The following is a 15,438-nucleotide window of genomic DNA, read 5'->3' as shown; positions in this document are numbered from 1 at the left end:
TTTGCTTTCCCACTTTCTATGAACTGCTTAGGTATCTGCAGAACATATTTGATTATGACAGGGTTCCACTATATTATATATGTGTCTGTTGTCATATAAGTGTGTGCACAGGGTAGATTGCTGGATAGTGAGAGGTTCCTGGGTTAACACATGCAACTGCCTGATATGTGTGGCCCACTGTTGTACTCCAACATGGCCTAAGTGTGTGAGCATGCCTAGTTTAGACTGTCAGTGTTCTGTTGCCTGACATTTGTCTCATGTATTCAAGTGTGTGAGCATGCCCAGTGCGAACTTTCAGTACGTTGCTGTCTGAGGTCCACTACATTTGTTGATGTATGTATACATGTCCAATATTAACATTTCTACTGTGTGTGTTGAAAGTCAGGTTCTATTCTTACTGCAGGACTCACCTTTGTGTCATAACTCAACAGGGATTATGTTGTGCCTGCAGGGTTTCCATGGAATACTTTGCATATACTTATCAACATTTCTTCATACAGGTTAGCCACTGCAATACTGTCATGGTTTAGTCGTTAAGTACTATGACTATAGTGCACAGTATCCTGGGTTCGCAGACCATCACCGCTTACATTTGCATACTGAGCAGACCAGACTGCTTAAGGGCCAGTAGAGCAACTATGAGCATGTTGGCTTTTGTTCAGCTATGCCCTACTTAGACCAAGATTGTCAAACGTTGCTCAATATTAACCATCATTGCTGACATTGGCCAATATTACTCAACATTGACCACATTTGTACTAGTTGGTGTGTGCGATTTTGTTTACATATACTACATAGTGGTAAATGCTGTTTGGCACTGCTTTATATTGCTTAACACATGGCAATCATGCCTCAGGTATTGATGCAGGGCTGCCTATGTCAGATGCACATACTACACTCCCTATCCCTTTTACTATATGTGCGGGTCAGAGAGAGGTATCATTTCCAGAGTTCCTACTGAGCCAGTGTATGTGCTATGCGTTGCCTCTTTGCCAAGCCCAAAGCATACTGGGCATGCCTCCTTCTGCCTACTGGGGCAGGCTCAGGTTGTTCCTCCTCCTAGTCATGCTATGCCTGTGATGGCCCTGGCAATGGTGGGGGACTGTTTGGCCCGGGCCTATGCTGGTCCTGCTGCAGCTGTTTTCACAGGATCATATTATGTAGCATAGCACATACCATGATAATTTGGGTAAATGTAGTTGGTGAGTATTGCAAGGCTCCACCAGATGTGTCCAGGCACCGGAACCGTGACTGGAGCAGCCCAAACATGTGCTCGATTACATTTCATGTTTGTGCGTGTGCCTCATTATGGCATTCCTGTTCAGGTGTGTGTGCATTTCTGATGGATGTCATCAGCCACGGCTCCAGTGCATAGCCAGCATCCCCCACTAGGTGACCATGAGGGATGTCCCCATTGGCAAATGTCTGATACAGCTGCATCAGATGCCAGATATGGGAATCATGGTAGCTTCCAGGGCAGCCAGCACACACATTCAGTATTATGCCCTGGGCATCACACATGACCTGGCAGTTGATGGAGGGGAAGCTCTTGCAGTTGAAGTAGACCCTACCCCGCTCACCGGCTAGTGCTTTGATGCATATGTGCATGCAGTCTATTGCACCCACTACCTCAGGGTATTCCGCTATTTCAAAATGAAAGAAAATGCACCGAGCTAGCACACTGAGAATGTTTATTGATAGACAAAACAGAAAACAGAAAATGGCGAGCGCTTTCACAACATAAAGTTGCTTCATCAGACAACAGTAAAAGCCTTACACTCAATTTAAATAGTCAAATATCCATTACTCAATTAACTAATTAGGGTTAGCAAGCTGCACAGAATGAAATTCAAGAGAAGCTTACCACAGTGAATCCTACAATAAAGATGCACTATGCATATAATGTTACACACAAAGTTACTAAACATATATAACCACACTATATACAGTGTAAAAAAACATGTACATACATATATAAGATAAAACAACGACAGTAAGACATATAAAAAAAAAAAAAAAACAGCTAAAATATATTCTAAAAGATCTAGAAATCAGTGCATGAGTGGTCGAGCCTTCAAAAAGGGAACCAAAGTAGTGGCAGCATTCAATCCAGGAAACTTCTCAGCGTTAAGCTTCAGTATAAATTTTTGCTCATGCCCCTCTGTAATATTTTCTATGTCACCACCCCTAGGGTTCGTATAAATATGTCGCAAAACCAAAAATTTTAAAGAATGTGAATGATCATTAGACATAACGTGACAGGCCAGAGCACTGGATTGTTTACAGTTGGTAATGTCTCTCACATGTTCTAAAATACAATCTTTCAACATTCTGTTCATTTTGCCTACATAATAAGCATGGCATTGTTGACAAAAACAAAAATAAACAACATCAGTGGTTCTACAATCTGAATATTGATTAGAATGTAATGAAAAATGCCTGGTAAGGTGCACATAATTATTTTTGTTATAAACAAACTGACAGGCACTACAGTTCCTACATGGAAAAGTTCCACGGCGAACAGAGTGAGTTAACTTTTTGTGTGTTTCCCCATGGCAATGGTGTTGTTTAAGTGACTTGCTATTCTTAAAAGTGAAATGTGGAGTCAGTCCAACCTTGTCTACAAGGCCAGGAACTTCTTGTAAAAGGTGCCAGTATTTCTTAACAACATCCACATATTGATTAATGTTGCTAGAAAACTGGAGAACCACTCTAAAGTACTCTATGAACCTATAAGTCATTCTCAGCTGTGGCACTGTGTGTTGCATCTGCGGTGGCTCTGTTGTGATTATAATAAGGTTTGCACCTAGTATCTCTAAGCTTCCAGGCATCAGATATTGCATTATCAATGTCTGCACTAGAATATCCTCTAGCCAGAAACTCAATTTTCCGCTATTTGCTGGAAGAAATGCATATTGCTGACCAATACCTCATGGGAATTGGGGAAGTATACATGATCACCGACATGTGCTGACATGGCATCCAGGAACTGGTGCAGTACCCTGGATGCTGATGCCTGTGATTTTCCCATCATATCACCAGTTGGTCTCTGGAAGGTACCTGTTGCTAATATTCTTAGGCCAACACACATCTTAGTTTCCATTGGGATGGGTTCCCCTCTGTTGGTTCAGTGTGTGAGGTGTGGCCTGCACAGCTCAACAATTTGCTGCAAGAGGTCTCTGTCCACTCTATAGTGCTCCACTATCTCCAGCTCATGTAGCCCCTGGTAGGTTAGCCTGGGCCTGTACACTCTTCTCTGTCTCCTCACTGTGGGTTGTCCAGCAGCATTTGCATCATCACCATCCTCAGCATGTTGCATATGTCGCCTTATAACAGCAATGGCAGCCCCTAACATTTTTTGTCTCAGTACAGCTTTTTCAGTTTTAACTGCCATTAACTTACTGCATTGTTCAAATCTCTCTTGAGAGAAACATAATGGACTGTTGTTTGCTGTGTTTTAAGTGCTGGGCTGGGCTGGGCTAGTGTTCTGCCTGGGTAATTGTCTGATTCTGATTGTTTTCACCTGCTAGCTCTGCTAGTACTCCCTGGTAACTTCCCTGCTATTTGGTGTGCTTCCTTTTTCCTTTCTGTTTCCTGAAGGGGGAGCGCCGGGCACACAAGCGCAAACACGCACACTGCAGCTCACATGCACGCACACATGCTTACATGGACTAAAACTTGCTTATTCTTGTTAAAATGCACGCACACCGGCGCAAACCCGCTTACAATTGTTTACACAGCTTTACATATGCTTACTCAAGCTTACACGCATGCACACATGCTAACACGTGCGCACACTGTCTTACTCGGATTTACTGGCGTGCACATGTGCGCATGCACGCTCAGCAAGAAACTTTGGTGTTATCCACGGCATATACATTCCATTTCTTGACTTTACCTAGCCTACCTTTTGACACACCTCTTTCAATAATATGTAATTGTCGGGTGACACATGACACTTTGCTCCAATGAGTTTCACTCCTTTCATACATACCCCCCTCGTGATGTCACCTATCTTGTACTCTGTTACTCCCCTTATCCTACTCCTACACTCCACTGACTGTGCTCATTCCTATGTAAACTTGTGATTCACTATCCTAACTGTCATTTGCATAGGATTGCCTACTAATGCTTGGTTACATCTCTTAGGCTGAGCTTCCCCCCTTAGCAACCTCTACTCGGTGGCCATGTTGTCTTCAGCCTGCCATTCACTTGCATTGTAAATTTATTTTAGCTATAAAATCCACATATGTGGATCTTAATTATAAATTTTCTGGTTTTTAGGGCGCAGCGCATTTGCTCAGCGCTGTGCTACGGTTAAACCCTGGAGATCAGGATGGAAAAAAAAAGTTATTTTATTTCTATTTTGAATCACTTCCCATTGCCAATGGCCGTATTTTTGGCCATTGGCATGCTTCCTCCTGTAAATGCATGTTTTTTTTGCAGTTGTCACGGCTCCGTTTTGCTATTAGCAGAACCATACTCAGTTATCAACTGAGTACATTTCTGCACATAACAGTACTCCTACTCGGACAGGTTCGGGTTTCCTGGATCGCAAATTTACCTTATTTGCATAGCTTTCAACTGCAATTGAGGTAATTTGCATATCCAAGCCCTGTCCATGCAGGACTAGTTTAAGGAGCTCTGTTACACGCCCCTACCAGCTCTTCCTGGATCACTCGGCGGACATGTTGGCTGCATGGAGTCTTACTCTACTCTTAGACTCCATGCAAGCCTTCGTGAATCCGGCCCACTACCTAATGGACCAGCCTCTTTGATTAGGTGGTACAATGCTGCACAAGGAATCCTTTATAAAGGAATTATCGAGAAAAATAGTGTGTGTGTGTGTGTGTGTGTGTGTGTGTGTGTGTGTGTGTGTGTGTGTGTGTGTGTGTGTGTGTGTGTGTGTGTGTGTGTGTGTGTGTATATATATATATATATATATATATATAAATATATGTATATATATATATATATATATATATATATATATATATATATATATATATATTGCTGGCTCAAGTCTGGATGCAACATGTGGACACACTATTAAAGCATCAATGTTCATCATTTTGAACACTGCTGCAGTAGCGGCTAGACAGAGGGACCGAGCTAGGAAAGATGTGCAGCAGGTAAAGGTGATAAAGGATAATGAGAGAAACATACTCACAAGCTAGGAGAGTGTGTTGAACAGATGGAAAGAGTACTTTGAGGAGTTGATGAATGAAGAGAATGAGAGGGAGAGAAGGTTGGATAATGTGGTGATAGTGAATCAAGAAGTGCAATGGATTAGCAAGGAGGAAGTAAGGATAGCTATGAAGAGGATGAAGAATGGAAAGGCTGTTGGTCCAGATGACATACCTGTGGAAGCATGGAGGTGTTTAGGTGAAATGGCAGTGGAGTTTCTAACCAGATTGCTTAATGAAATCTTGGAAAGTGAGAGGATGCCTGAGGAATGGAGAAAACGTGTTTTGGTACCAATTTTTAAGAATAAGGGTGATGTGCAGAGCTACAGTAACTGCAGAGGGATTAAATTGATCAGTCACGGCATGAAGTTATGGGAAAGAGTAGTGGAAGCTAGGTAAAGAAGGGACGTGATGATTAGTGATCAACAGTATGGTTTCATGCCGGGAAAGAGTACTACAGATGCAATGTTTGCTCTGAGAGTTTTGATGGAGAAGTACAGAGGAGGTCAAAAGGTGTTGCATTGTGTTTTTGTAGACTTAGAGAAAGCATATGACAGGGAGCCTAGAGAAGAATTGTGGTATTGTATGAGGAAGTCGGGAGTGTCAGAGAAGTATGTAAGAGTGGTACAGGATATGTACGAGGGTAGTGTAACTGCTGTGATGTCTGCGGTGGGTGTGACAGATGAGTTTAAGGTGGAGGTGGGATTACATCAAAGATCAGCTCTGAGTCCTTTCTTATTTGCAATGGTGATGGACAGGTTGACAGACGAGATCGGACAGGAGTCCCCGTGGACTATGATGTTTGCAGATGACATTGTGATCTGTAGTGAGAGTAGGGAACAACTGGAGGAGATCCAGGAGAGATGGAGATATGCTTTAGAGAGAAGAGGAATGAAGGTCAGCAGGACTAAGACAGAATATATGTGTGTGAATGAGAGGGAGGATAGAGGAATGGTGAGGATGCAAGGAGTAGAAGTGGCAGAGATGGATGAGTTTAAATACTTGGGATCAGTAGTTCAGAGTAATGATAAGTGTGGAAAAGAGTTGAAGAAGAGAGTACAGGCAGGATGGACTGGGTGGAGAAGAGTGTCAGGAGTGATTTATGACAGACGAGTACCAGTGAGAGTGAAAGGAAAGGTCTACAAGAGGGTAGTGAGACCAGCTATGTTATATGGGCTGGAGACAGTGGCATTGACAAAAAGGTAGGAGTTAGAGCTGGATGTGGCAGAGTTAAAGATGTTAAGTTTTGCACTGGGTGTGATGAGGGTGGACAGGATTAGGAATAAGTATATTAGATGGTCAGCCCAGGTTGGAAGGTTTGGAGACAAAGCCAGAGAGGCATGATTACTTTGGTTTGGACATGTGCTGAGGAGGGATGCTGAGTCTATTGGGAAAAAGATCTAAGGATGAAGCTACCAAGTAACAGGAAAAGAGGAAGGCCTAAGATAAGGTTTATGGATGTGGTGAGAGAGGACATGCAGGTGGTTGGTGTGACAGATCAAGATGCACAGGACAGGAAGAATTGGAAACAGGTGATCTGCTGTGGCAACCCCTAATGGGAACAGCCGAAAGAAGATGATGATGATGCAGTAGCCTTAGCTATATGGGTAACATCCCACATGGGATATAACAGTCATATCCCATGCAGGATAGAACCCACATATTTAGGGCTACTGCAGCAGTCATAATTCAAACATTTATTGCTATGATAAGTTTACTTACACAGCTGCACTTTCATCTTCTGCTGGTTCATGAAAAAATATATGAGATATAAAAAAACATTGATTTTTTTGTAGTATAAGGGCAAAATGACTTACAGATCAATGGCTGTCAGACCATAGGAAAAAAGGCTGACCTCTCTCATCACATATGGAAAAGGGGGGGCAAGGAAAGAGGACTCCATAATGACCACTGCAACTGGATGTTAACTGCGATATTATGCAATGGCTTACTTTTGTGCTGTATCCCATTAACAAAAACTTCAATTTGCTAGCAAATGTTCTCCTTTTTACTTCTCTTTGACCTTCTCACTCATTGTTTTAGTTTGTTGTTTGGGATATTTTTGCAGTGACCCTAATGACCATGGACATCAGCTGAGTATAACAGCACTGTGTTTTTAATGCTTAGTCAAACTCTCTGCTTGTGCTGTGCTGACAAGGCCATAACAAGGCCAAAATATGCATATCCACAGCTAGTGGGGTTTGACTTTATTGGCCTGAAACTGTCCAGTAAAATGATGAAACAAGTCATGGGCATTCAGAATTGCCAATTAGCTGAAACACCTGATGTACATAAGGATCATTTGCATATATCCCATATGCCTCTGATACAAGAGATTTGGGAGGTAACTCACTGGAAGTTCTAGCTGTGCTGGAGTTTTCATTTTGTTTTTACAGATTGGTTTTCAGTGACCTTCTCACTCATTGTTTTAGTTTGTTGTTTTGGGATATTTTTGCAGTGACCCTAATGATAATGGACATCAGCTGTGTATAAGAGCCCTGTGTTTCTAATGCTTAGTTAAACACTCTGCTTGTGCTGTGCTGATGAGGTCATAACAAGGTTGAAATATGCATATCCACAGCTAGTGGGGTTTCACTTTATTGGCCTGAAATTGTCCAGTAAAATGACAAAACAAGTCATGGGCATTCAGAATTGCCAATTAGCTGAAACACCTGATGTTTATAAGGGTCATTTGCATATATCCCATCTGCCTCTGATAAAAGAGGTTTGGGAGATCACTCATTGGAAGTTCTAGCTTTGCTGGAGTCTTCATTTTGTTTTTAGTGATTGGTTTTTCAATGACCTTCTCACTCATTTTTTTAGTTTTTCCTTGAAAAGAGAAACAGCTCTGCAATATAATAATATCATTAAGGAATTTCTCTCACAGGTACATGTCCGCTGTTATGTTGGGGGTATCACCATTATTTAAATCAAGTAAGGAAAAAAGGTTGCAAGCACAGCTGTAAAACAAGTAATGTTTAATAAAAATTAAACACTTGTGCATCCAACCTGGATGCTTCCTCAGACTTTTAATAATCACTTAAACAACATAAGTCCACTTACATAAAATTATTTAAATCAATAACCATACAAAATGTAACTTTCAAATGCAAAATATCTATTCACAGATCTCTTATGATACATCATATATCTCACTTACTCCATCTTTAACAAAACATTATCATGTCTCTCATGCTCTCATTTCATAAACACAGTCTGTATAATGCCATCAGTGCTTATACCACTACACTTATCTGACCATCAACCTTTCAGTCCCCTCCCTCATCAGTTAAGAACATGAAAGGGGACTAATGTTCACTGACAGCCTTGAACATACTTAAATGAACACTAAAAAATGCATATAAAACTCTTATGTTCCAAATATAGAAACAAATTGGCATGACACAGTAATCATGGGATCTCCCTGTTCACAAGTCATTTTTGTTTCATGGTGATATGCCTCAGCCAAATCACAAAACTTAAGTTAATATTGCTGGGAAACTCCAGTGACACCTCTAATGTCTGTAAAAGCCAAGCTATAACATTGATTTAATGGACTACTGCCAGCACATAACCTGAATTTCACCTCCTAACACAGACTCTCAGCTACAAAATGAATCCTGATTTCCAGGACTGTTATCTTCGAAAAGATACTAGGGAGTATCATCCCTCTCATGTTGTAACATACCTTGTAGACCTCCTTGTGAAACAGGAGGCCAAAATCCAGCATGCCACTCTTGAGGTACCTTCCACAGTTCCCATGCAACACAGAAAGGCACAATAATTACAACATCTGTATCATATCGCATGCCTTCAGCATTTCCACCCAGACCTCATCTATTCTTATAAGTTACCAAAAAGGATCTCTATAATAGATACATCCACAGAAATTCAGCAAATCTCACAAGTTGACTTTGGCATTGCCTCTTCACCATAAAGGATTCTGCTAGATTCATGAGTTCCTGAAAGTACTTCTTCCACCTTCATTCATTGTTCCTATTTGAAGTTAAGTAAATGTTTCTTCTCCCTTGCAGACAGTAACTACAGCAATGTTCTATTCTCCCCTCCAGGACTCATTGAATGGTCTGTCAGACCCTCACAGAGATCATGCACATGCCATTCTGCACTCACTTGACAAAGTCATCAACAACCTGGATCTTGGCATTAGTGTTCATAGGTTGGTACTAAGCTATCAGCCCTAGGGACTATACAAGCTTAGCCATAACAATTCCCTGCCTATTTCCTCCTACACTATTTACTTCCCTGGACCCCTGTCTAGCAGGGCGACTGATGTGATCCCCGGGGTGAATTTCCTTTCTCCCATCCAATTGTCAAGGTTCCTTTTGAAGAGAGCCAAAGAGGTGCTCTGCTGACATGTATGGGCAGTCTATTCCAGAGTCTGGGGAGTCTCTAGGTCAGAAACCTATCCCTCCAGCATGTTTTGTTTATTGTGATGACACGGTTTAGATCCCTGGAGCATGTGGCTCTAAGGGATTGGGATTTCTTTAAGTGTAGCATGTCCAACAGCTCTGTGTTTGATGTGGCCTTGTATGTTAAGCAGAGATCGCCTCTGAGTAGACGATATGTGACAGAGTATAGCTGGAGTTTTTTAAGGAGGTCAGCACAGGGCATCTGCTTTATACCTGTGATTCTTTTAGTGAGGTATTTCTGTGGCCTTTCCAGTTGTTGCAAATGTCTTGAGAGGTACATACCAAATGGGGCTTTGTATACTATAATGGGTCTAATGAGGGATAAATACAGTGGGACAATGACCTCCTTTTTTCTGGATGAAAAGCCCTTAGTGATGAGGTGTGCCACATAGATGGATTTCCTGACTGATGTAGTGATGTGGTTATCGAAAGTGAGACCACTGTCCACCTGTGTCCCTATGTCTCTTATCACACTTTTGGTGTTTAGTGTACTGCCACCTATGTGGTAATACACAGGTACACATGTTTGCTGTAGGTGCTGCTTTCTTAGATTATTTATACATATGAGTCAAATCTGGAGAGCTTTCCTTTACTATCATTGCAAGGAAGACCTCATTATTTAAATAAATGGCTTCCCTCATTGTTTGTGACTGTGATAACCCATCACTGCCAACCATTAATCAAGGAGCCTCAATACTGACCACTGGCAACAGTGGTGGACATTCACTGAGAGGATAACAGGTACACACAGAATATTTCTAGATGCAGCTCTCTTCATCAAATGCAATTTCCCTTAAGAGCACACAGAGACCAGAGTCAGTCTGGGGCGTGTTTCTCCCTGTTTCTCTAGATCATCAATAAGACTCCCTACTGGCACAGCTACAGAGTTGAGATCTCAGCTGAGTGCCTTCTCTGTCCAACCAGTGCTTCGTGCCCCTGATGAAGTAGCAGACACACACAATCTTTGAGGTTTGATTTGCACACACACACACGCACACACACACACCTGGGAAAGGGTGGCACAGGTTTACTAGCTATGCCCCATTCTGCTCAGAGTATAAGGTAGTTACCACTGCCAGAAGCCACTCCTTATCAGCTAGGGCCTTTAACAAAAGGTGTCCAATCTTACTGTTTAATATTAATGCTAACACAAATGGTAGTTTGACCAAGAGCAAGGCTATTAGGAGTGGCCCACACAGTGCCACCAAATAAATATGCAAGTACTCTCAAAACTTAAATATCTCTACACAAATCAGCCACAATGAAAGTTTTAAATATATTTAATAATAATAAAAGAACAAGACAATACTGAATATATATTCACAGTTACATCAGAGTTAGACACCACAGAAAATATTTAAAATAGCATTACAATACAGGCTCACACAAATAAAGAAAAACATCTAAACTAAGATTCACTGTATTCCTAACTATAGCTGATACAATTATACTATTCCCTAGTAACTTACTTAATTGGATCAAGGCAGATGTGGTGAATGGTACTTCTTGTTGTTGACAGATCCAAGACAGAATGAAGAATGCTCTGTCTCACTAAGTGACGTCTCAAAATACTATGTAAAATATTACTGCTGAGAGAGCTTGCAGAATGACATAATTTTTAGACATCTGACTTCTAGTTCTCATGCAAACCCCACATTGCTGAAGCTGACAGTATTTAGCATCTACCTGTAAAAACACTCATACAAGGGCTTTTGCTCAGACATTTATCAGGTGCTGGAAGTCATAAAACAATTGCATTCCTTCATGCATTTAAAGTAGCAATTAGTTCACCATGAAGACAATACAGAAAGCTCCCTTGTACAGATTTGGGTCTCTAGCTGCACTGAAACCTGAAAGATAGCCTCTTTATGGTCTAGCCTATAAAGTAATTTTATTTCAAATATTTTTTCTAAAGTTTCCTAGACTGAGGTTAACCCTCCAGTTTCCTCTGTTAACATATACAGTACATTTAAACAGTTACAATAGTGCATGTACATTTTTGTTCTTTTCCAGTAAGGCACACAGTGGATACATTTTAAGCACTTTACAAATACCTTTTCAACACAAATATCTGTACAAAACAGTTTGATATACACATGGCATACATTTCTAATCCATTTGTAACACAAGCATCTTGTACAAATTAGTTTGATATTCACAAATGGCATATAATCATTTACAAAATTCCAGCTAGCCATGCTGGTAGTACCTTCTTTCATAACACTTCTTCCCCTCTTCGAAGACTCAAGCTAGTTTTTCAAGTGACCCTTGAGAAATGTTGCTTGAAAGGCATGAGCCTATCCAGGAATTCATTACCCCATACCCTGTCTTGAGATCCCAGCTGCCTTGGCATTGCTGACCCTAGTACAGTGCTGCACTGTCTTATTATATGCCTGCAATCCCAGGCTCCACCACAGTAACTTGGGATTTTGCTGGCTGTCTCTCTTGCAGCCATAGACACCCCTCAGACTCCTCCTGCCTTATACTGCAAATACTTAGCACAAGGGCCTCCTTATCATGATGTTTCATCATGTTAACATAGTACAGTTTATGCCCCTGCCTTCAGCTTAGCAGTTCTACCATGTAGTTAACATCACTGACCTTCCTTTCCATTTTGAGGGGTCCCTTCCAAGCTGCCTGCAGCTTATTGTGCCTGACAGAAATGAGAACCATAAGCTGCTGCCCCACAGCATACTCTCTGGCTTGAGCATTCCTGCCATACCAGACCTTTTTCTGCTGTTGGTCTTCTGCCAGATTCTCCTGGGCAATCCCCATGATTTCCCTGAGCCTTGCCCTGAGGTTTAGGACATATGCCACAACAGACTCCATGTGGGATTCACAGTCACCCTCCCACTCATCACAAATCAAATCTAGAGGTCCCCTCACCCTACCCCCATACAGTAGCTCAAATGTTAATAAAACTGTGGATTCCTGGGGCACCTCTCTGTAGGCAAACAACAGATGGGGCAAATATTTGTCACACTCCATCTTAAACTGGTTTGCCAATACCCATAGCATGGGCTTTAGTATAGAGTTTAACATCGCCACAAAGCCATTTGAACAGAGTAAGAGAAGTACTTTGCATTATGCGGAGTAGAAGTTGGTTTCACAGAAGCAGTATTTTGTGTGATGCTTACCTATCCCTTCAACATGTCCAATTTATATTGCAAAAGAGAATGAGATCCCTTGTGAAGGTGTTCACACTGCAGTCAGACTTGCGAGTGTGTAATAGGTCATAAAGGATAGGGTCTATTAAGGCTCTATACTCAAGGAAGAGCTCATCTTTTAGTAGCCTGTCTGAGACAGATAAGAGGGACAACAGTCTGCATAGTTTTTATGATGTAGGCCCTAAACTTTTTCATTGAGAAAGTGTTTTGGTCTTTCCAGTTGTGACAGGCAGATAGCAAAAAGGGAATTATACTGAATGACTGCCCTAATGAGAGCCAAGTACAGTGGAATGATTACCTACTTTGGCCTATACCTCTCGACTTCTTAGTGCAAAAAAATCTGGAGAAAGTCTAAAATAATGGGGGGCAAAGTCTCAAAAATACAGACAGATTTTAAATAATCTCTTAGAAAATAAAAAAAGTTGTTAAAATAGCAAGATTTGTGTTGGTATGCATTTTCTAGAGGATATGAAGTTTGGATCTCAAATGTATGCCATTATATGGTGACTTCAATCCTCTGGGATTTGCCTGGAAATCTCAAATTTTATGAGGAACTGGCCAAACATATGAGGCAAAAATCTGAACAGTTGAGAGGTATGCATGGTCAACATGCTTTTAAATACAAATTGTGCATATAAAAATGACTGCCTTACAATAGTGGATACATGGTAATCAAGAGACAGTTTCTCTTCTACAAAGGTTCTCAGATCACTGACTACAGGATCAACTTTTGGGGGCTAGGTTTGCCAGTGTTATATTTACAAGGGAAGTCAGGCTTGCTGATGGATATTTTTATACATTTGTTGACATTTAGATTTAGTCCATGGTTTTTACAACAGCTATTTTTTGGGCATGGCCTTCTTGGAGGATCTTAGTGTCCTCTGGGGAGTGTACAATGGCACTATTTTTACAGTCATCTGCAAACTTTGTCAGACATCTATCCTTAACATTTACTTTGACCTCTGAAATGTAATCCTAAGCAGGAGAGGCCCAAGGACTGAACCCTGGAGTAAACCACAAATGATAAGTCTTTTGGAGGATGTAGGCCCACCTAACCTAAATTCCTGGGTTCTATTTCTGAGCTAATAAGCTCTACAATGAGTTACATAGGGATTTATATTTAGCTGGGAAAGTTTATCTCCGATACCAAAGTGTCACATGGGGTCTAATGCCTTTGTGAGGCCTTGCTATGTGGTGTGTATTTATTTGCCCTCATTCATTGCTTCAGTAACCTCCTCAAAGAAGCTGACTTGTTTAAGTAGTTGGGATCTGTTCTTGATGAATCTGAACTGGTTTGGGTAGAGAATTTTTAGGTTACCTATGTCTTTTTTTTATTAATTTCGTAATAATCCTTTCCATAACCTTACAGATGAGTCAGGTAATGCTTATGGGTCTATAATTACACAGGTCCATTGACATCCTAACTTTGTGCAAGGAAACAATCATTGCTATCAATCATTGATCTGGTACAAAAACTGTTTCGTAGCTGATATTGAGTAGCCTCTTGCTGGGTGGGGGGTCAGGGGGTCTGTCAAGTCCTGTTACAGGCTAGCCTGAAGTCAGTGTGGTATGTTGTCCTGTCACATTGGTGTAGCAGTCCTGGCCTTGGAAGGTGTTTTCAGAACATTTTCTTGGGAGATTTTATGGGGTGTAGATATGGGTATGTGGTTTAGGCATAATAGGAAGTAAGAGAGGGTAAGGCTTGAGCTAAACTTGTTTGACAGTAGATTGGCTACACCTGCTGGGTTCAAGAATTGCCCTTTTTTCACCTCATTAACAGCACTACCATCTATGAGCACATACCCCTAGTTGTACAACAGCAGTCTAAGATCTTGTAAGTTCCCCAAATCAAGCTGCATCATCCTTTGGGTGACAGCTCCATAGAAGAAGAAGAAATGTCACCTTTCATTAGGTATCTGATTATATAATCAGTGCCATACATATATGGGTAAATCCAGCTATATCTTCCTGATACTTCTCAACCTCCCGCATAACATTTGTTTCTTTTTCCTGCAGTGGTATGACATTATGCATCCCAAAAGCCACTTTTCCACTGCCAGGGTTTAGTCTGCACTAATCCATCAACTATTATCCGCCACTTCAGTAGCATATTATTTTTGTGTAGAGTGGGCCACACAAACATCCCATATCATTTTCTCAGGCTGAAAAAATCCTGTCTACATCAATCAAATGGACATAAGGTGCTCACTTAAGATTACTATCCACCACCTGCTTGCAGGTGTGATGGGCAGCATCACTGTTCTGAGTGAGGTTCTATTATTCTTTCAACAAACTATCAAAAGGAAATTAAAAAAAAATCTGACTTCTCTCCCACTTAGTTCAATTTGCTGAGTCTGATTCTGGAGCACAGCATTTCAGGCAGTGCAGCTGTAAGGATCACAGGAGCAAAAAAAAAAAAGCCACCACTTGTGCATGTAGAAGATTTCATGTCAGATATTACTATGCATACTGCTTTTTACACACATTAAGTCCAGACACTCCTCAAAACACTTTAGGTTACTATATTCACTCTTTCTTTTCATCGTCAAAGTAATAATTAGGGTGGAGTGAAGGAGGTGGCTGCCTCAGATGTAGGGACAATCAGCAGTTACCAATGGGGAGTGAGTACAGTACCAGTATTCATCTTCACTACTT

This window comes from Protopterus annectens, chromosome 5.part0, assembly GCF_019279795.1.
Source record: "Protopterus annectens isolate FY-2018-M chromosome 5.part0, PAN1.0, whole genome shotgun sequence".
Lineage (NCBI taxonomy): Eukaryota > Metazoa > Chordata > Ceratodontiformes > Protopteridae > Protopterus > Protopterus annectens.
The sequence above is the reverse complement of the archived record's forward strand: the minus strand, read 5'-3'. Positions refer to the sequence as shown.